General features: G+C 37.4%; 4 non-coding genes across 4 annotated transcripts; all 4 read left to right on the top strand.

Moving 5' to 3' along the window:
• The first annotated feature begins 6,252 nt into the window (after positions 1–6,252).
• Positions 6,253–6,324, top strand: Trnap-ugg (transfer RNA proline (anticodon UGG)). The gene has a single exon. It is a non-coding gene; the product is annotated as a tRNA-Pro (tRNA).
• A 5,460-nt stretch (positions 6,325–11,784) lies between these two features.
• Positions 11,785–11,856, top strand: Trnap-ugg (transfer RNA proline (anticodon UGG)). Its single transcript has one exon. It is a non-coding gene; the product is annotated as a tRNA-Pro (tRNA).
• An 8,697-nt stretch (positions 11,857–20,553) lies between these two features.
• Trnap-ugg (transfer RNA proline (anticodon UGG)) lies at positions 20,554–20,625 on the top strand. Its single transcript has one exon. It is a non-coding gene; the product is annotated as a tRNA-Pro (tRNA).
• Positions 20,626–26,983: 6,358 nt separating this feature from the next.
• Positions 26,984–27,055, top strand: Trnap-ugg (transfer RNA proline (anticodon UGG)). Its single transcript has one exon. It is a non-coding gene; the product is annotated as a tRNA-Pro (tRNA).

The following is a 27,055-nucleotide window of genomic DNA, read 5'->3' as shown; positions in this document are numbered from 1 at the left end:
AATGTATTTTTCAAGTTAACCTTTGCGACAGACTGTGAAAAAGGGAGCAAGGTGATTTTTCTGCATATATGACCTATTTGGCCCTGACTCCCGTTTCCAATATTAAACATAGCGTCTGTTTGCTCCGAATTTTCCCATGAAATCATTTCATTGTTTATTTTTACCGTTTTTTTACTATAATTGATGATACATCCGTTTTCAACCAAGAACGGCTGACCCAAAATAACTTTAAAATTTTTTGAAATATCTTTTGAAATTACATAAAAATCTGAATTTATAACTTTATCATTTATAATCCCGTAAAGATGGACTTTTTTAAGGATTTTTATAGCCTCTTTCGCAACGGTATTTATCCACAACGAGCATGGTTGACAGTCTGACTCCAAGGGTATACAACCCTCCTCAATTAAATTCAACGTCGCCCCCGAGTCGCATAAAGCCCCCATCTTGTTCTGGCCAATCTTAACCTTTATAACAGGAAGCTTTCCCTTTTGCCCATTATTTATACGCACCCCAGGGATTAATGTCTGCGTTTGTGCCGACTAGACCCCCTGGTCTAGTTTTCCGGAATTTGATTTTTTTTGTGCTCGTATCCTGGATTCGTTCTACAATATCGAGCTATATGTCCTATTCGCCCACATTTAAAACAAGTTACACTTACTCTTCTTTCATTACCCCGGCATCTATGCCCCTCCAACAGTTCAACCCTTTTTGTTAGATAATCCATTTTCTCTAACAAGGTATTAAACCCGTCGCTTACTTTATTATTTTCTGTATTCGTTTGATTTATCCCAAACACTGACTCAGAATTTGCCTCGAAATGTTCAGATTGATTTAAAAATGGATTACCGGCGGATTGTGCTGCCCTCCACGCAATTTCTTCACTACCTGCATAATCTTTGAGTTCTTCCAAATTTTTAGGATTTCTGACAATTACTCCCCTCAAGATTTCAGGTAGCAAACTTGCAAGAAGCATGTTCATTAACATGTGTTTTCGTTGACTTTCCACTATTTCTTTAGATTCATTTCCGAAATCTAGCATTTTGCTTTTCGCATTAGCCCTTGCGATAAACCTCTCCACTGGCATATTGGGTGGCTGCCGGAATGCCATAAACTCGAAAAGGGCCACGCTTGGGGGCGGCTTGCTAACAAATTCTCTGAAAAGGACCAGTTTCAATGTTTTAAAATCACTAATTTCGTCGCGAAACTCATTGAAACACTCCCTAGCGTTTCCAAACAGCCTATCTCGCGCCACGAAATATTTCTCCGAATCAGACCAATTCCACTGCAAAGCAGAATCCTCTATCCTTTCAAAAAACTCTGGAAGAGGAGTTTCACTATTAATACCTTTAAACACAGGTATCATTGATAGATTCATTACAGATAAGCCGTGAGGTACAAAAACTCCTGATGCCTGGTCCCTGGCCATCCCTTCCTTATACAATACGCAAAAACACACAAAATTACTAATTTAAAACTTGTAAAAAAAAACCCAATATTATACACCGCTAATATGTTTTTTTTATTTTATAAAGCTGCAAGAAAAGAAAGCCACGGGACCATTTTTGTACTGTCGAAACGTACAGTACGCGAAACACCAAAACACATACCTAAGATCACATTAATTACAATTCTTTAAAGAAAGAAACAGCTTTATTCTTACTAGGTGGCATGGTTAAGATGCAGCATTATAACACAAATACAATTGCAAGAATAGTGCTTTTAAAAGAATTTAAAACTACTCCTTGATCAAATACTAACTCTAAAAATAACCCCTAATAAAAGTTAAAATACATTAGTTATCACACGGCCAGAGTTTCCGCCCATATATATCTACAAAAGCACCAAGCCCAAATAACTCTCTGCTTAAAATTAACTAATATGAAATATGCATTTCACACAAATTAAAATAACATCAGCCTATGACAACATAATACCTCAAATTTGCACAAATTAAAAAGTTCTTATGTAATACATTAAAACATTACTTCACAGAGGTTGAATTCTACGACGAGGCATCAAACACTAAAAATCTCACACGCTGTACAAAAGGCACCAATTCGACCTTGCTTCAAAGATCTAGCGTAGGCTGAATGATTTGAGGATTTGCCCGCTGCCGGTTATCTCCGAACTCCGATTCCTGCTACTATTTTCACGGGCCACAAGACTTACAATTTCCAACCATCCGATTTGTTCATTAGCTCCCAGGTCTGGTCCATAGGGCCTCTACTTCCGACACAGCGATGAATTTAGTCTGTCAGAAGATTCTGATAGTTTCTTGGTTCACTTATGTGATGCCGAGACTTCACATCTTAGCGAGGGACATTTATCTGCACTTAACCTTCCAAAGGGCCATCTCTACATTCACTATTTGAACGAAACTCGAGAGGCTGTTTCAGCCACGCACGCAAGGCGAGATGATATGCGTAAAAAAAAGGAAACTTTAGCTCTTTCGTACTGCCTTATTCCCAACTCCAACGAACTATAGGGGGCGCTGCAGTCACTGTCTAATGGCCGACTTAAAAACTAAAACAAACGCATGTGTAACGAAGAAAATGCTAAAAGTGTTGTGATTTTTGTTCGTATGTATGATTTTTTCGCTTTATTCATTTGAAAAGATTTTTCAGTCTTTTGGTTATTCTGACCCATATAGAAAGAGATTAGAAACCAAAAAGTATTACGAAAGTAAACAATTAATGCAGAACACACAGTAAGTTGTTCTGAAGCAGCCATTTTCACGATGTTGAATTCGGAATTCATAAATTTTTGGTTCTCTTCGAACGGCATTTTCATTTTGTACCGTTTTTTCTATACATTAGTACATATTACTTCCTTTTACAAAAAAGGAAGTATTGTATTCGCGAAAAAATTTTTACTCAAAAATCGCCCTTAATTTCCATTTTGCTCACCCCCAAATGAATGTTGAGTTTTTTTTTCGATTCGACCACATGCGGAAAAGTGCCTAAGAATGTATAGACACGCGAAATATCCATTTTGACCATCACCGAGGTAATTACAACGACTTTTCTCGTGACGTCTGTATGTATGTGCGTATGTGTGTATGTGCGTATGTGTGTATGTGCGTATGTGCGTATGTGCGTATGTATCTCGCATAACTCAAAAATGGTATGTCCTAGAAAGTTGAAATTTGGTACATAGACTCGTAGTGGGGTCTAGTTGTGCACCTCCCCTTTTGGTTGCTTTCGGATGTTCCTAAAGGGGTCTTTTGCACCTTTTTGGGGGGAAATCATTGTTAATTTCGATGTAAACTCAAGTGGCGTTATAATTTGTCGGACACTTGATGATATATCGCCAGTCTTTTGGTCGCCAAGTTTTGTCGCCAACTTGGTGACAAATTTGGCGGAGTTTTTTTTTTTTTTTTGGTTTCAATTTGGCCATTGTTGGTGATATTTAGAGAATAAATATTGAATCACATTAAAATAGCGAATAATGGGGAAATGACATTAAATTGGAGTAAAAGGAAGTCATGTGATGCACACATCAGCTCGTTAAGTTCAGTTTCGTGACATTTCCGGCATTTGTTGACATTTTTGTCACATAGTGCACTACGTGGCAGACTGTCAAGAGTAACGTTTAACACTAGATAATTTATTTCTATGACTATATGATTTTATATCCAAAGAAATCATGCATTTAATTCATTCGTCATGGAAATGATTTACCTGATATGCGAAATCTTGTCAAGATACATTATTCTTTCACACAATTTTAAAACCATAACGCTATAAACAGATTTTTGGCGAACTTTTATTTTTTATTGTTCAAATTCTTAACGTTCTTTCTGGATTTTTCAATCTGTTCTGCGATAAATATTTTCAAGAAAATTTATTTGCATACTGTCTATTTCAGTAGGATACTGTAGTAACAAAGGTTATTTAAATCATTTATGTGGAATTAGGTTAAGGAAAAGTGTCCAGTCAATGTTGTTAAGTTCGTTTTTTTTTCATCGAATTGAAAAACTGATATTTATTCAAATTCACTCAGAACAAAATAAATAAAATGTGTACTCACAGTTTATATATGGTGCTTGTTTTCTTTTCAGTTGATTGACCATTATTTATTTTTACTTATCGAATTCTGTAATCTTACTATCATTTTATTTCACTCATGATAAAAATTAAAAATGGTTTAACTAAAAACGCGAAATCTCGCCAAGGCTACTTTGCTCGCACTATACTAACACTATAACCCTAAACAAATTTGGCGAAACCTTTCAGCTGAGAATAAAAGGAATAAAGTAAATTCTTTCTCGGTTAAACATTTTTCATTTTGTTCTACGATAATAAATTCAAGAACATATGCATACTGTCCATTCCAACTAAATGCTGCTGTAAAATATGATTAGTTAAATTAATTTAAGATTAAAAAAAAACTCATATTCTTACAAATTCATACAAAACAATAAAAATTTTTACCTGGTATAACGTTATCCAATTTTGTTAATCCAGAGTTTTCTTGTTTATGCTTCCACCATTTAATACTGTTTTGAAAGAAATAAGGAAAACTAACATTATTTTGAGAAGCTCGAGAATACTACTAAGGGACGAGTTAATTTCTGTAGCTGAAAGCAAACTAAGACACATCGATTGCGTTAATAAATACTCAGAACAAACTGCCTGTGTTTACGTCAACAGACACACGTGGAACGCAACGTGGCATTGTTTTAGTTTCATTTGCAGTTTTGTAAATCACCGCAAGGTAGCGTATTCGAGCGCTGGAGTTCCGAATATCCATTGCGTCATTTCCAACTGTTGCCACTACGCTTTTGGGCAGTACAGGTTTAGCTAGTTAGAACGTCGTACCATTATTTTGAAGTTCATGAGTTGGAATCCCAATGGGCTAAAAAAATGCCGCTTTAGTGACTTGTTTTCATCAGCACAGTTCCAAGTCATGTTTCCGTGACTGTACAGTCCAAACTCAATCCAGGAAACAAAACATTAACTTTAACAGGGTACATCGTAGTACAACCTTTTAAAAGTATTTTAACTAAATACAGGCACATAGTCATACATTTCAACTGTTGTTATTTTATCTCGCATTAACCTTACTTTATTTGCAGTGTTTCTTAATTTGTTCGATAAGTGGAACCCCTTCGAATATTTACTTTCTTCGTGGAAGCCCTTACGTTATCCTGAATAACGTGCAGTAAATTACCGCCCATTAGCCACCGCCAGCCATTTCTATCCGAGGACCGCAGTTTCGTGCTTTTTAGCACTCATCAGCTCGGCATAGGAAAGTGACTGAGTTGGAGATGGAAAACTTCTTAAGGAAGCCAAGAGTGCCAAACAAACTGGTAGCTAATATAGAATTAGACCAGACGAGTGACCGAAGCAATGGTACGGTTCAACTCGAGGATTGAAGGCAAGACATGGTATGTTGTATTCTAGGAATGGTTTATTTTCAATAAAAGCGCTTTTTTGGTTGAAAAAAAATATTTCGACTTAATACACTAATTTAAAAATTAACTGGATTTTCTGTGAGTACTATCTACAACTCGTTTAAAAGAAAATTTTAAAGTTTTTATTTGAATGATATGAGTAGTTCCTATTTTTACTATAACAGATATATACAACGCGCTTTCAGGAAAAAAGTTGCATTCTCAGATCAGGTTTAGCACCATGTCGGGTGATACTTAGTTTTTGTAGACAGATAGGTTGAAAACATAAATTTAGTTGCAAGTAGTAAAAATGTCAACTAGAAATTTCGTGACAATTGAGGACATTCATCTTCGAAATTGCACCAGAATTTCACTGGATGGTATATTATTTTTAATTTCTTGTGCAAGAAAGGATCATTTGTCATGCCAATAAAAGAGTCGCTTTATAAAGCTGACATATTGAAGGTCATACTTTGAGAGTAAAATGGCTTTTTAATCCACGATTGATATTTTATCAGCGGAAAATACTCATTAGACACTTAACTCAAATCTAATTTTTAAGTGCCTAATTTGACCGTTTTGCAGTAAAAAAAAAAAAAAAAAATGTAAAAAAAATATATATAGTAATAAAAAAAATACAAGTTTCTAGGAATCCTTGAGTGATTTTCAAGACACAAAAGGATAGTGAAATTCTGCAAAACTCGGTTGAGACACTTATGTTTCCGTTAAACCTAGACGCGTGTGTTGTGTCTTTTTTCTATTGACTCTCAGTAAATGATTGAGCCATTTGCATTTCTTTTCACACCTGTTGATTTGATATTTCACTGCTGTTATGAGTTTCGTTTCTGCATGTGGGCCCGGTGGTCTAGTGGTATGATTCTCGCTTTGGGTGTGAGAGGTCCCGGGTTCAAATCCCGGCCGAGCCCTTGATTTTTTTTTCACTTCAATTTTGTATTATACTAGCAAAAATACCCGGCGTTGCCTGGGTTAGCAATAATCATCAGAAACAATCGTTACTTGCATTTGTTTTCTGTTTTAAGAGAAAGAACTTAAAACACACCTTTTTGACGTGACTTAAAATCTAGCTTCTTCCTTACTCATAAAACTAAAGTAGCAGTAAGTAAAAAGAGCAAAATAGTATTCATTTAGAAACGAAAACACGAAATTTACGCGTATACAAATTTGAAGAATTTCCGAAAGATGAAATTAAACTTCACATGTTTAAAAAGATTTATCAGTTAATACTTATTTTTTTTTACATTGAGTCTTACCTTCTCTGTATGTCTATTGAAGAACGAACCGTTTAAAAAAATGTAGCCGCGCGCCCGTGATCCCCTTAAACTTGCTTTAGTTATTTTGGAAAATCTTAATTATTGTGGGTTCTTGGTGCGGTTTAAAATATTACCGAATTTGCGGGAATCGTTTTGGGATACCTTGGATAATGCTCCCCCTCCTTACTTGGTAAAACGGTATGTTACTAATTTTTGTTAAAGAGATAGTGTCGCCATATGCTAAGATACTTTTGGTCACCATGAAATGGCGCTAAACAATTTCATCCGTAATGTTTCCAAAACAAGTAGTAAAATTTGGTGATGGTTTGAATTTGTGCACAAAGTCACATTAATGGAAGTTTTGTGCTGTTTATGGATTTGCCTAATTTAGTTGCTGGATTATTTTACAGTAAAAAAAGTTTTTAAAGATTCTTTGATTGACGATATTTTGTTTACATGGTGAAAGCCGACAAACATTATTACGTAGTCTTTGACCTTCAAAAACCGTGACAGTTGAAAAAACTGCCAAATGCATCCGCTACTGAAATCTTTCTGCATAAATTTTGACGAGGCTTCTGCTGTTAGATTGGATAATGATTAAAAAATCCAATCAGCACAAATAATAAAAAAAAAACCATTAATTACACTAAAGTTCCGTTTAAATGGAAAATAATCAACCAAATCTATGGTTATTATTAGCCAATCTTGGGAAAAAAACGTTACTTTAAGATTTGACTTGAGAAAAGCCTCAAACAGTCAGACGAAACACAAAAACATTCAACAATTCTAACTATGAACTGGGAGTTGAGATGATACACCAAATAATGAATTGGGTTGATGAAAGCCTTGGAACATGGAACAAAAAAAGCCCTTAACTCGTTTTTCATACAACTTAGAACTTTCTAACAGATGCCATCTTCAGCAGAAAAATAAGCGCTTTCGATGGACACATAATTTTAATATGTGCATGTATTTTTTAACCGTCATATTGGGGCATTTATGCAAAAATTTGGACAAATTAGAATAAAAAAGGAACTATCAATCGGATTTTTATCGAACTGGTCCACAAACCTCCCCAGTAACAAAAAGAACAAACGGTGAAAGTTTCAGCCAAATCTGCCGGGTAGTTTCTGAGATCATAGGGAACAAATTTACCAAAGTCCATTTTTATATATATAGATATGTAAGGAATTTCAATATACATTATGTGACCAAAAGTAATGGTCACTTTCAAAATATCACATTTTTAAGGATTTCCCAAGAAATGAAAGACCAATTGCTTCGTAACTTTTATCACATAATAAGTATGCTCCAGCTGTCAATTTCCGATAAAAATTTATAAAAAACACACTTTTGCTTCAGGGGTCAGTAACAAATTGAGGAAATCGAAAATGGTTTTTGGTCATCAGTCACCGTAAATAGCTGAGAATAAACTGTAAGTTTCGGAAAGTTAGTTAACTTACTATGTACAACCTTTTTCAATACTTTTGAGAAGGTATCACTGATATTCACGAAAATTGAGATCTGGGCTCAGTTCCGGCCAGTTCGTCACACTGATATCAGACTGATGCGTAATTTTAAGAAAACCCCTTTCAGATTGTACTTTTTTAAAACGAGCCAAATTTTTTTGACATGGATAACACCACCATTGTTTAAGCTATCGAGGTACCATTCGCTCGCCTTTTCAATCAAAAGAACTTCTTTCTACAAAAGCAGAAAGAATAAATATCAGAAAACCATTATTTTTGCAGATATAAACTGCTAAATTGTAGTCAAAATTTGCCAAATTGCGATTTTTAACCTACTTTGGCAGCAAATCGTCAAAAATATACCATGAATTCCGCTTTTGTTATGCTTGCTCTCATTGGCTATGAAAAGACACATTCTGCACAGCTCGGTGAAATGTAGAGACACCTAGGAGGTTCGGATCTATAAATATTGGGCCCCCTGCAGCAAATCGTGAAAAATATATGCATTCAGCTTTTGTTATGCAACTAACCTGATTTATCCGAAAAGTTTAGCCGTTGTACAGCGTCAGAAAGCCAAGACCCAAGACCAATGGGTTTAAGTAGAGTGTCGTACTAGTTACGTAAAATTCATGAGTTCCAATCCCCATGGGCCAGAAAAAAAAATCAAAAAACCGCTTCACTAACTTGTTTTCTTCAACAAAATTCATATTCAAATATTAGTGAATGTATGATCTAAAGTCATAGCAGGGTTCTGAACAACAGTTCTAATGTTAAAATCAGGAAACAAATCGCTAAGATTAACGTGGTACATTGCATTTACAACATTTTTTTAAATTTTTTCACCAAATACAGGCATTTATTTCCCTTTTTGTTTCCTTATTTCGCATTGAATTAGTGTATCGCACCACGAGATGTAGACTCAATAAAAAGTACATCTAAAAAACTCGATTTTTGAATTACTGCTGTTGATCACAAACGTCTGCTAATTTAAGAAAGATGTTTAAAGTAATTATAAAACATTCTTAGTAAATTATTAGGTCGATATGCCTGCTCTCATTGGCTATAAAGAGACGCTTTCTGCACAACTCGGTGAAATGTCGAGACACCTAGGAGGCTCGGATCTATAAATAATGGACCCCCTCCTACAACAAAATCTGTAGGGCTCATCCCCAGACGCAAGTAGTGTATATTTGCAACGTTAATGAGACTTAGTGCTAGTTTTTTCAATGTTTTGTTTTAATTTATTGGTCCTTTGGGTCCCTTAAGGATGTTGCACCCCCTTTCACTGCGGGGTATGGCGGGAACTCAGATCCGGGCCCGACACCTAAGCTTCCAACAGCTTAATCTGAGAGTAGGAATGTTTGTTGTGACTTTTTTTTCACTGACTCTTAGTAAATGGTTGAGACATTTGCATTTCTTTTCACACCTGTTGATTTGATATTCCATTGCTGTTATGAGTGTCTCTTCTGTTAGCGGGCCCGGTGGTCTAGTGGTATGATTCTCGCTTTGGGTGTGAGAGGTCCCGGGTTCAAATCCGGCCGAGCCCTAGATTTTTTTTTAAAATATTTTTTACACTTCAATTTTGTATCACATAGTAAGGAATTTCAATGTATGTTGTTGAATTAATCTGCAACGTTCTTACCTCAGTGAAATTCTACTGTATTGAAATACGTCTTAAAGCCCATGAATCGATCCACTTTAATTTTTCAATCACGTAAATTCGCTCGTGCAAGATCAAAAACAATTCCTCCTGTATTAACTAAAAAAAAAATCTTTTATCGGTTTAATACGAGAGACGGCCGCTCTGGTGGCTAGTTTGATCAAGCCCGAGATTGATATGCAGGATGAAATCTAGGAGTTACAGCGGAACTAAAACGCGCTATGGTTACTCTTTGACCGTACACGGCGCACGGTCTAAAAATGGTTTCAACGTCCACCATTTGGTGAGTGGAGCAGTTAAACTATCAGCCAAGTGCGCTGATTTCATTATATGCGTGGTTAAATTTCTACATGACATACAGAGGCGTGCGCAGAGCTTCAGGAATGGGGGTACCACCAACACCACACTAGAGAGCCTCTAGTGTGGTGACGGTACCACTGCATCCAGGAGCGTCGTTTAAGGGAATCAGGGGGAGGGAAATTACCACTCAACTCCCTTCCCCTCTTCCAATGATGCTACTGCATCTTAAATTATTGTTTTTTAGTCTTTTATGCTTTTTCTTCATTTTTATTTATATTTTTACCTTTTCTATCTTTTTCCTTTGAGCTAATGGGGGTACCGCGGTACCCCTGGTGACCCCCGAGAGCACTCCTATGATGATATACATTTCACTATACAAGATGTTTCATTTGCATATCAATTATATATAAGCAAAAGATCCTCTTTTAGGATGTAAAGAGCTAGTTAGGGGCTCTTCCGTTTGTATTAGGTTTATAGGTGATTCCTTACAATGTATGTCTCGTAACTAGCAGCTTAGTAGGTATCGAAGTTCCCTCTTCTTTCTTCAAAAAAAGAAAGTAGGAAAGTTTTCTAAAAAAGACACTGAAAAATCGGGGCAGAAAATTTAATTAGTTGAAGCGGATAATTCGTTGAATTCGCATTCGTTGTAATAAGATTTCACTGTATTTACGTTTTAGAAAGCATAAAAATCTTTTTGAAGTGTATGGTGTTTCCATTGTATCTGATGAGAGCGTATATGCGATTTTCCATTGATGTTCTATCAGTGGATGATCATGGTAGGTTTCCGGCGTGAGTCTGTCCCAGGCTTCTTCAATCGCTGGTTTGAGCTCTTGTACTGAGTAATACCGAAGAATATCGTTGGTAATACTGCCTTACATTCTGGTAGACACTACATGACAGAATTCTCCAGATATTATTTCGATTGAGATCTGGACTGATTGCTGGCCGGTTCATTGCACTGATATCAGACTGATGCGTAATTTTAAGAGGACCCCTTTCGGATTGTACTTTTTTAAAACGAGCCAAATTTTTTTGACATGGATAACACCACCATTGTTTAAGCTATCGAGGTACCATTCGCTCGCCTTTTCAAACAAAAGAACTTCTTTCTACAAAAGCAGAAAGAATAAATATCAAAAAACCATTATTTTTGCAGATATAAGCTGCTAAATTGTAGTCAAAATTTGCCAAAATGCGATTTTTAACCTACTTTGGCAGCAAATCGTCAAAAATATACCATGAATTTCGCTTTTGTTATGCTTGCTCTCATTGGCTATGGAAAGACACATTCTGCACAGCTCGGTGAAATGTAGAGACACCTAGGAGGTTCCTATCTATAAATATTGGGCCCCCTGCAACAAAATCTGTAGGGCTTATCCCCAGAGGCCAGTAGTTTATATTTGCAACGCTAATCAGGCTTAGTGCTAGTTTTTTCAATGTTTTGTTTTAGTTTATTGGTCCTTTGGGGCCTTTAAGGACGTGTCCCCCCCCCCTTTCACTGCGGGGTATACCGGGGACACAGATCCGGGCCCGACACCTACGCTTCCGATAACTTAATCTAAGAGCAGGAATGTGTGCTGTGACGTTTTTCGACTGACTCTTAGTAAATGATTGAGACATTTGCATTTCTTGCACACCTGTTGATTTGATTTTCTGTTGCTGTTATGAGTGTCGCTTCTGTATGTTGGCCCGGTGGTCTAGTGGTATGATTCTCGCTTTGGGTGTGAGAGGTCCCGGGTTCAAATCCCGGCCGAGCCCTTGATTTTTTTTTTAAATATTTTTTTCACTTCAATTTTGTATCATATACGTTAGGAATTTCAATATAAGTTGTTGAATTAATTTGAGACGTTCTTACCTCAGTGAAATTCTACTGTATTGAAATACGTCTTAAAGCCCATGAATCGATCCACTTTAATTTTTCAATCACGTAAATTCGCTCGTGCAAGATCAAAAACAATTCCTCCTGTATTAACTAAAAAAAAATCTTTTATCGGTTTAATACGAGAGACGGCCGCTCTGGTGGCTAGTTTGATCAAGCCCGAGATTGATATGCAGGATGAAATCTAGGAGTTACAGCGGAACTAAAACGCGCTATGGTTACTCCTTGACCGTACACGGCGCACGGTCTAAAAACGGTTTCAACGTCTACCATTTGGTGAGTGGAGCAGTTAAACTATCAGCCAAGTGCGCTGATTTCATTATATGCGTGGTTAAATTTCTACATGATATACAGAGGCGTGCGCAGAGCTTCAGGAATGGGGGTACCACCAACACCACACTAGAGAGCCTCTAGTGTGGTGACGGTACCACTGCATCCAGGCTCGTCGTTTAAGGGAATCAGGGGGAGGGAAATTACCACTCAACTACCTTCCCCTCCTCCAATGATGCTACTGCATCTTAAATTATTGTTTTTTAGTCTTTTATGCTTTTTCTTCATTTTTATTTATATTTTTACCTTTTCTATCTTTCTTCCTTTGAGCTAATGGGGGTACCGCGGTACCCCTCGTGACCCCCCAGCGCACTCCTATGATGATATACTTGTCACTATACAAGATGTTTCATTTGCATTTAGGGGCTCTTGCGTTTGTAGGAGGTTTATAGGTGATTCCTTACAATGTATGTCTCGTAACCAGTGGCGGCGCTAGGCGTCGGCGACGTCGGCAACTGCCGACGGCCTCGCGCAGATAGGGCCTCGCAAAATTCTCAGAAGTTTTAAGATATTTGTTTTTGATTGAAGCTCTTATTAAATGCAACAAACGCAAAAGTAATCAAAATAGTGTGATGATGGGAAGACTGCACAGAGCCCAGCCTTAGCAAATGTTTGGCCCAATTCTGTTGTGACCCAGGACTGAATTTCAGAAAATATTCGGGCAAGAGTCCCCATACCGCCTTTCTTTTATATCGCAAACAATTAGGCTTTTTAAACTACATTAACAAAAAGTTTAAGTGGAATAACTCCTGAATATAAAATATTGCTAAAGTTTTTAGTACCATAATTTTCAAAATTCTTCGAGGGAAGAGCTCCCTTCCTTCCCGTAAAATCTTCAAAGTTTGTCTAAAATTACGTTTTTAAAACTTCAATTTCGAGAATTTGCAGGAGATTGATTTTTTTTTTTTAAAGAATCGATCTGGAATAGTCTGACCCTAAAGTCAATAAATATGGCCTATAACTGCGTTTTTAAGGCTTCAATTTCTAGAAATTTCCACCGAGACCCCCTGTACCTTTTTTCCTTTAACATCTACAAAGAAAGCCTAAAATGGCGTTTTTAAAGTATAAATTTAAATTTTTTTTCCGGGAGAGAACCCCAGGACCCCCTTTTCTATCAGGTAATTTTTTTCCCGGTCAATGTGCCGCCTCCTCCCCCCCCCCCACCAAAAAAACTTTTTTTTGACTGCACTACTAATCACGAAATGTTTTTGTCCTGGCAATTAAATGAATTGGGAACCTTAGGGCCAGTTCGCAATTCCAACGAACTATAGGGGGCACTGTTGCCACTTTCTAATGGCGGACGAAAAAGGTAAAACAAACGCACGTGGTAACAAAGAAAATGCTAATAAGCCTAGTAAATTTTGTCCGTATGCATGATGTTTTCGCTTTATTCTTTTTAAATTTATCTTCAAAATCTTATTGATATTCTGGCCCACGTAGAAAGAAATGAGAATTCAAGAAGCATTACTAAACGTCAAAAATTAAAGCAAATTACGTAGTTCGTAGTTCTAAGCAGCCATTTCCACGATGTTGAAGTCGATACTTATCAATTCTTGATAAAACTAAATAATAATTGTAGCCTGACAAGAATAACAATTAATGCTAGATAATCTAATTGTATGACATTACAAATTATTATCAAAAGAAGATGATACTTCTTTGCCTTGCTTGACTAGCGCTTATTGTTTTGCATTTGTAGCTGAGTTATTTTTTTCAAATTGCCGAATCAGTTAATTAAAAATTTTTCTGTTTCGTATATTTCATATTTCTGAATTATGATTTAATTCTGTCATGTTATGCAAATCATCCACGAAATTCTCACGGATATATGGTGGTAGTTTTCTTTTTAATTGATCTACCATTAATTCTTTAAACTTATCGAATTCTGTAATCTTTCTACCATTTTATTCCACTCACGATAAAAAATAAGTATGGTTTAACTGACATGCGAAATCCCTCGCCAAATGTTCTTTGCTCGCACAATACTAAAACTATAACCCTAAACTATAATCCCACTATTTTGGCGAGGAATCTTCTCAGAGTTAAACATTTTTCATTTCGTTCTACGATAATATATTCAAGAAAATATTTTGCATACTGCCCATTCCAACTAAATGCTGCAGTAAAATAAGGTTGGTTAAATTAATTATTTTTAAACTAGGCGGAGATGAAAGCTCTAATTTTTCTGCTAATGTTATCAAATCCTTCTTTCGAACTTAAGATAAAAAAACGCATATTCTTAGAAATTCACACAAATTAAAAAAAAAAAATTAACCTGGTATACCGTTATCCTCTTTCAAAAAAAAGAAAAATGCATCGAACAGAGCAAATGCGAAGTTTGTTAACCCAGAGTTTTCTTGTTTTACGCTTTCGCCATTTACGACAATCATCACACTTTTTAGAGGGAAATAATGAAAACTAACATTATTTTGAGAACATTGAGAATACCATTAAAGGACGAAACAATTTCTGTTGCTGAAAGCAATCTAAGACACATCCAATGCGTTAATAAATACCCCTAAACTGCCTGTGTTTACGTCAACAGACACACATGGAACGCAATGTGGCAATGTTTTAGTTTTTTCGGCAGTTTTGTAAATCACCGCAAGGTAGCGCATTCGAGCGCTGGAGTTGCGAATAGTTAGTACAAAAATTAATTCCATGAATTCAATTATTTGTCTGAGAATATTTTATGATTAAAAGGGCCTCGCAAAACTGCATCGCCGACATCTACTTTTGCTCTCGCGCCGCCACTGCTCGTAACTATCAGCTTAGTAGGTATCGAAGTTCCCTCTTCTTTCTTCAAAAAAAGAAAGTAGGAAAGTTTTCTAAAAAAGACACTGAAAAATCGGGGCAGAAAATTTAATTAATTGAAACGGATAATTCGTTGAATTGGCATTCGTTGTAATGAGATTTCACTGCATTTATGATTTGGAAAGCATAAAATCTCTTTGAAATGTATGATGTTTCCACTTCATCTGATGACAGCAAATATGCGATTTTCCATTAATGATCTATCCGTGGATGATCATGGTAGGTTTCCGGCGTGAGTCTGTCCCAGGCTTCCTCAATCGCTGGTTTGAGCTCTTGTACTGAGTAATACCGAAGAATGTCGTTGGTAATACTGCCTTACATTCTGGTAGACACCACGTGACAGAATTCTCCGGATGATACTTCGATTGAGATCTGGGCTGAGTGCCGGCCGGGTCATTGCACTGATATCAGAATGATGCGTAATTTTAAGAGGACCCCTTTCGGATTGTACTTTTTTAAAACGAGCCAAATTTTTTTGACATGGATAACACCACCATTGTTTAAGCTGTCGAGGTACCATTCGTTCGCCTTTTCAAACAAAAGAACTTCTTTCTACAAAAGCAGAAAGAATAAATATCAAAAAACCATTATTTTTGCAGATATAAGCTGCTAAATTTTTCGCCGCTAGAGGGCGCTAGTGTTGCTGGGATGATATTTTTCTGCTCCTGAGATAAGTGATTTTTTACTGTAATTGTTTATTTTACTGCTTTAATTTCAGTATTTTTATTGTATTTTATCATATAATTAAGTATTTTTGTGCTTTTAAGTCTTATTTTTGATTTACTTGCTTTCTTAAAGTGTTTTTCTATTCTTTGTAGCTAAGCCTGAATTGTGCTGATTTCTTGTTGTTAAGCCTGAGTGCTCTGTTTAGGGTGTAACTTGTTTATTTTAATTTACTGCTTGTCTTACGATTTAGTAATATTTGTATCTTTTACTTCCAATGCTTTCTAATTCTAATAATTAGCATTATTTCTCCAATTTTGTACTTTTGTATTGACATTTTAAGTGTACCATTTTGAGCTAGAATGGGAGTTATATGCATAATGAAGGAGGTTAAAAGTGGTAAAGGGGACAAGTGGATTTCTTGTGACCTATGTCAGATGTTCTGCTTGTTTAAGGGGAAGGATGAGTCTGAGAAGGATTTCATTTGCACAAATTGTGTTGAACTCTCAGAAATCAGAGTTAGGATGCTTACTTTGGAGGGTGAGTTAGCATTAGGCTGTAGGCGTGTAGATGGGATAAACACTCCAGAGGGAAAGGGGGAAGTTAGCAAAAAGGAGGTTGGCATTAGCTGTGTGTTAGATAGTGGGAATATTCCAGAATTAATGGAGGAAGTTAGTAAAAAGGATGAGGGCATTAGCTGTGTGTTAGATAATGGGAAAATTCCAGAGGTAAAGGGGAAAGTTATTGCTGAGGCGACTGACTGGGAAACAAAGGGTATAATTTTGGGAGATTCAATGGTGCGTGAGGTGGGAAACTCAATAGGTAGAGTTAGACGTAAGGTGGCTACATGTTGTTTGCCAGGGGCTCGGGTGAGAGATGTAAATAGGGTTGCTGAAAAGAAGGGGATATTTAATAAAGAGGATGTAGTTACTTTGTGGATGGGAACTAACGATGTAGGCCATAGTAACAACGATGAGTTTACAAAGGAATGGGATCCCCTGTTGGACAAAGCAACCAACTGTTCGGCAAATGTCCAAGTGGTTGGTTTGCTTCCCAGGTATGGAGTGCATAGGAGTTGGTTAAACCAACGGGCTAGGTGTATGAACCTGGTACTCAAGGAAATTTGCGTTAAGCGTAGCATCAGGTTTATTGATGTGTGGAGTAAATGTAAACGAGATTGGATTGCTAGGGATGGCCTGCATCTGAGCTCTACAGGGGTCAAAATGGTTAGTGGTTTTGTTTTAGAGGCTTCAGAATCAAAAAACTAAGTTGGAATGGGGGGCATGGTTTAAGGAGCAGAATTCGTAAGGGTACTAACTATTGGGATTTTAGTAGAAACGGAACTAGGGTGGCTAATAAGAGAAAAGATTTTAACAGTTGGGATTCAAACAATCGTGCAGCATTAAATAAAAGTAAGATGGGCTTACTTAAGGTTTTTTATACAAATGCTCGTAGTATTAGGAACAAGATGGAAGAATTGAAAAGCATAATTATAGACGAGAGGTTGAATATTATTGGAGTTACCGAGACATTGGCTACTGAAAGTGATGATGATTTATTATCTATTGCTGGGTATAATTTGTTTAGACAAGATATAAAGTAGGTAAAAGAGGTGGTGGGGTTTTATTTTATGTCAGAGACACTTTAATTTGCAATGAATTGGTAATTAATGATAAACCAAATGAGATTGATATGATTTGGCTGGAGTTGATTAGTAATAAGGGCAAAAAAACTACGTTTAGGGAATATTTATAGGCCACCCAACTTAAGCCAGGGTCAAGACGAACAGATGTTTAGTATTATTAGTGATATTTCTAGCAAGGGGTCAGTCATCATAATGGGAGATTTTAATTTTCCAGGAATTGATTGGAATAATTTTTACCGTAGTAATAGCAGAGAAGAGGAGTTTTTGAAAGTAATTGGTGACTGTTTCTTAGATCAAATTGTAACTCAGGGTACTCGACAGGACGCGATTTTGGATCTAGTTTTCTGCGACATGGAAGGCTCTGTTCAGGGGTTATGTGTAGGGGAACACATTGGAGATAGTGACCACAACAGTATTAGGTTTGGGATTAAATTTGATATGCACAAAGTAGAGAATTTTAGGTTTGTGCCCAATTTCAGAAATACTGACTTTGTGGCACTTCGGCAGAGGTTGAAAGCAGTTTTTTCTTCTGGATTGGACAATAGCAATGTGAATCTTCAGTGGGCAGAGTTTAAGGAAAATCTAGCGAATACGGTTAGGGATCATGTTCCTTTTAGGAGAAAGGGTGTCAACACAAAAATTTGGCCAATGTGGTTCTCCAGGAAAACTAAAGACGCTCTAAAGTACAAGCAAGCTGCTTTTCATAGGTTTAGAGAAACAGGTCACAATGCAGATAGGCTCCAATATTGTAAAGCAAGGCGTAAATTTAAGTGTTTGGTACGGATTCAGAAAAGAGAGTTGGAGCAAAGACTGGCAGGTAACATAAACAGGAATCCCAAGAGGTTTTTTGCTTACGCTAATTCGGGGAAAGTTCGAAATAGTCATATTGGGCCACTGGTTGATGCGCACGGAATTTTAATTCAGGACGATAGTGATATTGCTAATGTTCTTAATAACTTTTTTTTCGAGTGTTTTTAACGATAACTGTATCTCAACAGTTGACACCAACAAGACACAAGCCGTAGTACAGCTTGAGGACTTTGTATTTTCCAGGGATGACGTTTTACTTCATTTGAAAAAAATTAGAGAGACTAAGACTCCGGGGCCAGATAATATTTATCCGAAAATTTTAGTTGAATGTGCAGAGGAATTAGCAGATGTAATCGCAAACATTTTCAATGCTTCTTATAATTCGGGGACAGTGCCAGAGGACTGGAAGCTGGCTAACATTACACCGCTCTTCAAGAAAGGGTCTAAAGGGAGTGCGAGAAATTATAGACCTGTGAGTCTAACTTCGGTGGTTTGCAAAATTTTTGAAACATTGATGAAAATTAAGATAGTAAATTTTCTAGAGACTAATAATCTATTGACTAGTTTTCAGTACGGTTTCAGGAAAATTAAATCTTGTGCAACTAATTTATTACATTTCAATGACAAAGTTACCATGGCTTTTGACAATAAGAAGCCTGTAGATATTGTTTACATTGATTTTCAAAAAGCTTTCGATAAGGTACCGCATGTTGCTCTACTTAGCAAATTAGCTGATATAGGAATAGGAGGGAAAACTTTCATTTGGGTAAAAAACTGGCTGACCGGAAGGAAACAAAGAGTAGTTGTAAGAGGAAATTATTCTAATTGGAGTAAGGTCTTAAGCGGGGTTCCTCAAGGATCAGTGTTAGGGCCTGTTTTGTTCATTGTCTTTATGAACGATATTCACAAAAATATTTCTGGGAACATGAATTGTTTTGCTGATGATGTCAAAGTTATGGGGACTGTAGAAAATGAAGAACAAGCAAATCAGCTGCAAGAGGATCTAGATCATATTACGGAGTGGGCTGATAAATGGGGTATGGCTGTTAATGTTGGGAAACGTCAAGTGCTACATTTAGGGCATGGAAATAAGTGTACAAGTTATTATTTGCAAGGTTCAGTCATTAGTCAGGCAGACAAAGTTACTGATTTGGGGGTCTTAATAAGTCAGGATTTAAAGTTTAGCCAACAGTGCAGCATTGCTAGCAACAAAGCCAATAAGATGCTTGGGTTTGTCAATAGATCTATTTCAAATAAATCTAAAGAAGTTCTTCTGCCCTCATATAGAAGTTTGGTAAGACCCCATTTGGAGTATGCTGTTCAGTTTTGGTCTCCTCATCTTAAGAAAGACATTAATGTATTGGAAAAGGTTCAAAGGCGGGCTACAAGGCTAATAAGTGGACTTTCCCACTTAGATTATGATTCCAGGCTTAGAAGGCTAAAAATGTACAGTCTTGAGCAAAGAAGAGACCGAGGGGACATGATTCAGCTGTTTAAATTTATTAAAACGAAAGATGTTACGGGGATAAAGTTTAGCACTGAAAACAGGACAAGGGGTCATTGTTTTAAGCTATTTAAATCTCAGGCTAACATGGATATTAGGAAACATTATTATTTTAGCAGGGTAGTGGAACCTTCGAACAGCTTACCGGAAGAGGTGGTAATGAGCAAAGGAGTAGACAGTTTTAAGAGGGCCATTGATCTTCACTGGGGATTGTAAATTGACTAGGACCAGTCTAGCTGGGCCCAGAGCCTGTTGCTGGTCGTCACTTTTGTATTTGTATTTGTATTTGTATAAATTGTAATCAAAATTTGCCAAAATGCGATTTTTAACCTACTTTGGCAGAAAATCGTCAAAAATATACCATGAATTCCGCTTTTGTTATGCTTGCTCTCATTGGCTATGAAAAGACACATTCTGCACAGCTCGGTGAAATGCAGAGACACCTAGGAGGTTCGGATCTATAAATATTGGGCCCCCTGCAACAAAATCTGTAGGGCTTATCCCCAGAGGCCAGTAGTGTATATGTGCAACGCTAATCAGGCTTAGTGCTAGTTTTTTCAATGTTTTGTTTTAGTTTATTGGTCCTTTGTGTCCGTTAAGGACGTGTCTCCCCCCCCTTTCACTGAGGGGTATACCGGGGACACAGATCCGGGCCCGACACCTACGCTTCCGATAACTTAATCTAAGAGCAGGAATGTTTGCTGTGACGTTTTTCGACTGACTCTTAGTAAATGATTGAGACATTTGCATTTCTTGCACACCTGTTGATTTGATTTTCTGTTGCTGTTATGAGTGTCGCTTCTGTATGTGGGCCCGGTGGTCTAGTGGTATGATTCTCGCTTTGGGTGTGAGAGGTCCCGGGTTCAAATCCCGGCCGAGCCCTTGATTTTTTTTTAATATTTTTTTCACTTCAATTTTGTATCATATACGTTAGGAATTTCAATATAAGTTGCTGAATTAATTTGCGACGTTCTTACCTCAGTGAAATTCTACAGTATTGAAATACGTCTTAAAACCCATGAATTGATCCACTTTAATTTTTCAATCACGTAAGTTCGCTCGTGCAAGGTCCAAAACAATTTCTTCTGTATTAACTAAAAAAAAAACTTTTATGGGTTTAATACGAGAGACGGCCGCTTTGGCGGCTAGTTTGTTCAAGCCCGAGATTGATATGCAGATTGTGAAATCAAGGAGTTACAGCAGAACTAAAACGCGCTATAGTTACTCTTTGACCGTACACGGCGCACGGTCTAAAAACGGTTTCAACGTCTACCATTTGGTGAGTGGAGCAGTTAAACTATCAGCCAAGTGCGCTGATTTCATTATATGCGTAGTTAAATTTCTACATGATATACAGAGGAGTGCGCAGAGCTTCAGGAATGGGGGTACCACCAACACCACACTAGAGAGCCTCTAGTGTGGTGACGGTACCACTGCATCCAGGCTCGTCGTTTAAGGGAATCAGGGGGAGGGAAATTACCACTCAACTCCCTTCCCCTCCTCCAATGATGCTACTGCATCTTAAATTATTGTTTTTTAGTCTTTTATGCTTTTTCTTCATTTTTATTTATATTTTTACCTTTTCTATCTTTCTTCCTTTGAGCTAATCGGGGTACCGCGGTACCCCTGGTGACCCCCCAGCGCACACCTATGATGATATACTTGTCACTATACAAGATGTTTCATTTGCATTTAGGGGCTCTTGCGTTTGTAGGAGGTTTATAGGTGATTCCTTACAATGTATGTCTCGTAACTATCAGCTTAGTAGGTATCGAAGTTCCCTCTTCTTTCTTCAAAAAAAGAAAGTAGGAAAGTTTTCTAAAAAAGACACTGAAAAATCGGGGCAGAAAATTTAATTAATTGAAACGGATAATTCGTTGAATTGGCATTCGTTGTAATGAGATTTCACTGCATTTATGATTTGGAAAGCATAAAATCTCTTTGAAATGTATGATGTTTCCACTTCATCTGATGACAGCAAATATGCGATTTTCCATTAATGATCTATCCGTGGATGATCATGGTAGGTTTCCGGCGTGAGTCTGTCCCAGGCTTCCTCAATCGCTGGTTTGAGCTCTTGTACTGAAGTAATACCGAAGAATGTCGTTGGTAATACTGCCTTACATTCTGGTAGACACCACGTGAGAGAATTCTCCGGATGATACTTCGATTGAGATCTGGGCTGAGTGCCGGCCGGGTCATTGCACTGATATCAGAATGATGCGTAATTTTAAGAGGACCCCTTTCGGATTGTACTTTTTTAAAACGAGCCAAATTTTTTTGACATGGATAACACCACCATTGTTTAAGCTGTCGAGGTACCATTCGTTCGCCTTTTCAAACAAAAGAACTTCTTTCTACAAAAGCAGAAAGAATAAATATCAAAAAACCATTATTTTTGCAGATATAAGCTGCTAAATTTTTCGCCGCTAGAGGGCGCTAGTGTTGCTGGGGTGATATTTTTCTGCTCCTGAGATAAGTGATTTTTTACTGTAATTGTTTATTTTACTGCTTTAATTTCAGTATTTTTATTGTATTTTATCATATAATTAAGAATTTTTGTGCTTTTAAGTCTTATTTTTGATTTACTTGCTTTCTTAAAGTGTTTTTCTATTCTTTGTAGCTCAGCCTGAATTGTGCTGATTTCTTGTTGTTAAGCCTGAGTGCTCTGTTTAGGGTGTAACTTGTTTATTTTAATTTACTGCTTGTCTTACGATTTAGTAATATTTGTATCTTTTACTTCCAATGCTTTCTAATTCTAATAATTAGCATTATTTCTCCAATTTTGTACTTTTGTATTGACATTTTAAGTGTACCATTTTGAGCTAGAATGGGAGTTATATGCATAATGAAGGAGGTTAAAAGTGGTAAAGGGGACAAGTGGATTTCTTGTGACCTATGTCAGATGTTCTGCTTGTTTAAGGGGAAGGATGAGTCTGAGAAGGATTTCATTTGCCCAAATTGTGTTGAACTCTCAGAAATCAGAGTTAGGATGCTTACTTTGGAGGGTGAGTTAGCATTAGGCTGTAGGCGTGTAGATGGGATAAACACTCCAGAGGGAAAGGGGGAAGTTAGCAAAAAGGAGGTTGGCATTAGCTGTGTGTTAGATAGTGGGAATATTCCAGAATTAAAGGAGGAAGTTAGTAAAAAGGATGTGGGCATTAGCTGTGTGTTAGATAATGGGAAAATTCCAGAGGTAAAGGGGAAAGTTATTGCTGAGGCGACTGACTGGGAAACAAAGGGTATAATTTTGGGAGATTCAATGGTGCGTGAGGTGGGAAACTCAATAGGTAGAGTTAGACGTAAGGTGGCTAGATGTTGTTTGCCAGGGGCTCGGGTGAGAGATGTAAATAGGGTTGCTGAAAAGAAGGGAATATTTAATAAAGAGGATGTAGTTACTTTGTGGATGGGAACTAACGATGTAGGCCATAGTAACAACGATGAGTTTACAAAGGAATGGAATCCCCTGTTGGACAAAGCAACCAACTGTTCGGCAAATGTCCAAGTGGTTGGTTTGCTTCCCAGGTATGGAGTGCATAGGAGTTGGTTAAACCAACGGGCTAGGTGTATGAACCTGGTACTCAAGGAAATTTGCGTTAAGCGTAGTATCAGGTTTATTGATGTGTGGAGTAAATGTAAACGAGATTGGATTGCTAGGGATGGCCTGCATCTGAGCTCTACAGGGGTCAAAATGGTTAGTGGTTTTGTTTTAGAGGCTTCAGAATCAAAAAACTAAGTTGGAATGGGGGGCATGGTTTAAGGAGCAGAATTCGTAAGGGTACTAACTATTGGGATTTTAGTAGAAACGGAACTAGGGTGGCTAATAAGAGAAAAGATTTTAACAGTTGGGATTCAAACAATCGTGCAGCATTAAATAAAAGTAAGATGGGCTTACTTAAGGTTTTTTATACAAATGCTCGTAGTATTAGGAACAAGATGGAAGAATTGAAAAGCATAATTATAGACGAGAGGTTGAATATTATTGGAGTTACCGAGACATTGGCTACTGAAAGTGATGATGATTTATTATCTATTGCTGGGTATAATTTGTTTAGACAAGATATAAAGTAGGTAAAAGAGGTGGTGGGGTTTTATTTTATGTCAGAGACACTTTAATTTGCAATGAATTGGTAATTAATGATAAACCAAATGAGATTGATATGATTTGGCTGGAGTTGATTAGTAATAAGGGCAAAAAACTACGTTTAGGGAATATTTATAGGCCACCCAACTTAAGCCAGGGTCAAGACGAACAGATGTTTAGTATTATTAGTGATATTTCTAGCAAGGAGTCAGTCATCATAATGGGAGATTTTAATTTTCCAGGAATTGATTGGAATAATTTTTATCGTAGTAATAGCAGAGAAGAGGAGTTTTTGAAAGTAATTGGTGACTGTTTCTTAGATCAAATTGTAACTCAGGGTACTCGACAGGACGCGATTTTGGATCTAGTTTTCTGCGACATGGAAGGCTCTGTTCAGGGGTTATGTGTAGGGGAGCACATTGGAGATAGTGACCTCAACAGTATTAGGTTTGGGATTAAATTTGATATGCACAAAGTAGAGAATTTTAGGTTTGTGCCCAATTTCAGAAATACTGACTTTGTGGCACTTCGGCAGAGGTTGAAAGCTGTTTTTTCTTCTGGATTGGACAATAGCAATGTGAATCTTCAGTGGGCAGAGTTTAAGGAAAATCTAGCGAATACGGTTAGGGATCATGTTCCTTTTAGGAGAAAGGGTGTCAACACAAAAATTTGGCCAATGTGGTTCTCCAGGAAAACTAAAGACGCTCTAAAGTACAAGCAAGCTGCTTTTCATAGGTTTAGAGAAACAGGTCACAATGCAGATAGGCTCCAATATTGTAAAGCAAGGCGTAAATTTAAGTGTTTGGTACGGATTCAGAAAAGAGAGTTGGAGCAAAGACTGGCAGATAACATAAACAGGAATCCCAAGAGGTTTTTTGCTTACGCTAATTCGGGGAAAGTTCGAAATAGTCATATTGGGCCACTGGTTGATGAGCACGGAATTTTAATTCAGGACGATAGTGATATTGCTAATGTTCTTAATAACTTTTTTTTCGAGTGTTTTTAACGATAACTGTATCTCAACAGTTGACACCAACAAGACACAAGCTGTAGTACAGCTTGAGGACTTTGTATTTTCCAGGGATGACGTTTTACTTCATTTGAAAAAAATTAGAGAGACTAAGACTCCGGGGCCAGATAATATTTATCCGAAAATTTTAGTTGAATGTGCAGAGGAATTAGCAGATGTAATCGCAAACATTTTCAATGCTTCTTATAATTCGGGGACAGTGCCAGAGGACTGGAAGCTGGCTAACATTACACCGCTCTTCAAGAAAGGGTCTAAAGGGAGTGCGAGAAATTATAGACCTGTGAGTCTAACTTCGGTGGTTTGCAAAATTTTTGAAACATTGATGAAAATTAAGATAGTAAATTTTCTAGAGACTAATAATCTATTGACTAGTTTTCAGTACGGTTTCAGGAAAGGTAAATCTTGTGCAACTAATTTATTACATTTCTATGACAAAGTTACCATGGCTTTTGACAATAAGAAGCCTGTAGATATTGTTTACATTGATTTTCAAAAAGCTTTCGATAAGGTACCGCATGTTGCTCTACTTAGCAAATTAGCTGATATAGGAATAGGAGGGGAAACTTTCATTTGGGTAAAAAACTGGCTGACCGGAAGGAAACAAAGGGTAGTTGTAAGGGGAAATTATTTTAATTGGAGTGAGGTTTTAAGCACGGTTCCTCAAGGATCAGTGTTAGGGCCTGTTTTGTTCATTGTTTTTATGAACGATATTCACAAAAATATTTCTGGGAACATGAATTGTTTTGCTGATGATGTCAAAGTTATGGGGACTGTAGAAAATGAAGAACAAGCAAATCAGCTGCAAGAGGATCTAGATCATATTACGGAGTGGGCTGATAAATGGGGTATGGCTGTTAATGTTGGGAAACGTCAAGTGCTACATTTAGGGCATGGAAATAAGTGTACAAGTTATTATTTGCAAGGTTCAGTCATTAGTCAGGCAGACAAAGTTACTGATCCGGGGGTCTTAATAAGTCAGGATTTAAAGTTTAGCCAACAGTGCAGCATTGCTAGCAACAAAGCCAATAAGATGCTTGGGTTTGTCAATAGATCTATTTCAAATAAATCTAAAGAAGTTCTTCTGCCCTTATATAGAAGTTTGGTAAGACCCCATTTGGAGTATGCTGTTCAGTTTTGGTCTCCTTATCTTAAGAAAGACATTAATGTATTGGAAAGGGTTCAAAGGCGGGCTACAAGGCTAATAAGTGGACTTTCCCACTTAGATTATGATTCCAGGCTTAGAAGGCTAAAAATGTACAGTCTTGAGCAAAGAAGAGACCGAGGGAACATGATTCAGCTGTTTAAATTTATTAAAACGAAAGATGTTACGGGGCTAAAGTTTAGCACTGAAAACAGGACAAGGGGTCATTGTTTTAAGCTATTTAAATCTCAGGCTAACATGGATATTAGGAAACATTATTATTTTAGCAGGGTAGTGGAACCTTGGAACAGCTTACCGGAAGAGGTGGTAATGAGCAAAGGAGTAGACAGTTTTAAGAGGGCCATTGATCTTCACTGGGGATTGTAAATTGACTAGGACCAGTCTGGCTGGGCCCAGAGCCTGTTGCTGGTCGTCACTTTTGTATTTGTATTTGTATTTGTATAAATTGTAATCAAAATTTGCCAAAATGCGATTTTTAACCTACTTTGGCAGAAAATCGTCAAAAATATACCATGAATTCCGCTTTTGTTATGCTTGCTCTCATTGGCTATGAAAAGACACATTCTGCACAGCTCGGTGAAATGTAGAGACACCTAGGAGGTTCGGATCTATAAATATTGGGCCCCCTGCAACAAAATCTGTAGGGCTTATCCCCAGAGGCCAGTAGTGTATATTTGCAACGCTAATCAGGCTTAGTGCTAGTTTTTTCAATGTTTTGTTTTAGTTTATTGGTCCTTTGTGTCCGTTAAGGACGTGTCTACCCGCCCCCCCTTTCACTGAGGGGTACACCGGGGACACAGATCCGGGCCCGACACCTACGCTTCCGATAACTTAATCTAAGAGCAGGAATGTGTGCTGTGACGTTTTTCGACTGACTCTTAGTAAATGATTGAGCCATTTGCATTTCTTGCACACCTGTTGATTTGATTTTCTGTTGCTGTTATGAGTGTCGCTTCTGTATGTGGGCCCGGTGGTCTAGTGGTATGATTCTCGCTTTGGGTGTGAGAGGTCCCGGGTTCAAATCCCGGCCGAGCCC

Source organism: Uloborus diversus, chromosome 9 (genome assembly GCF_026930045.1).
Source record: "Uloborus diversus isolate 005 chromosome 9, Udiv.v.3.1, whole genome shotgun sequence".
Taxonomy (NCBI): domain Eukaryota; kingdom Metazoa; phylum Arthropoda; class Arachnida; order Araneae; family Uloboridae; genus Uloborus; species Uloborus diversus.
Note: the sequence above shows the minus strand (reverse complement) of the source record. Positions and strands in the feature narration are given on the sequence as shown.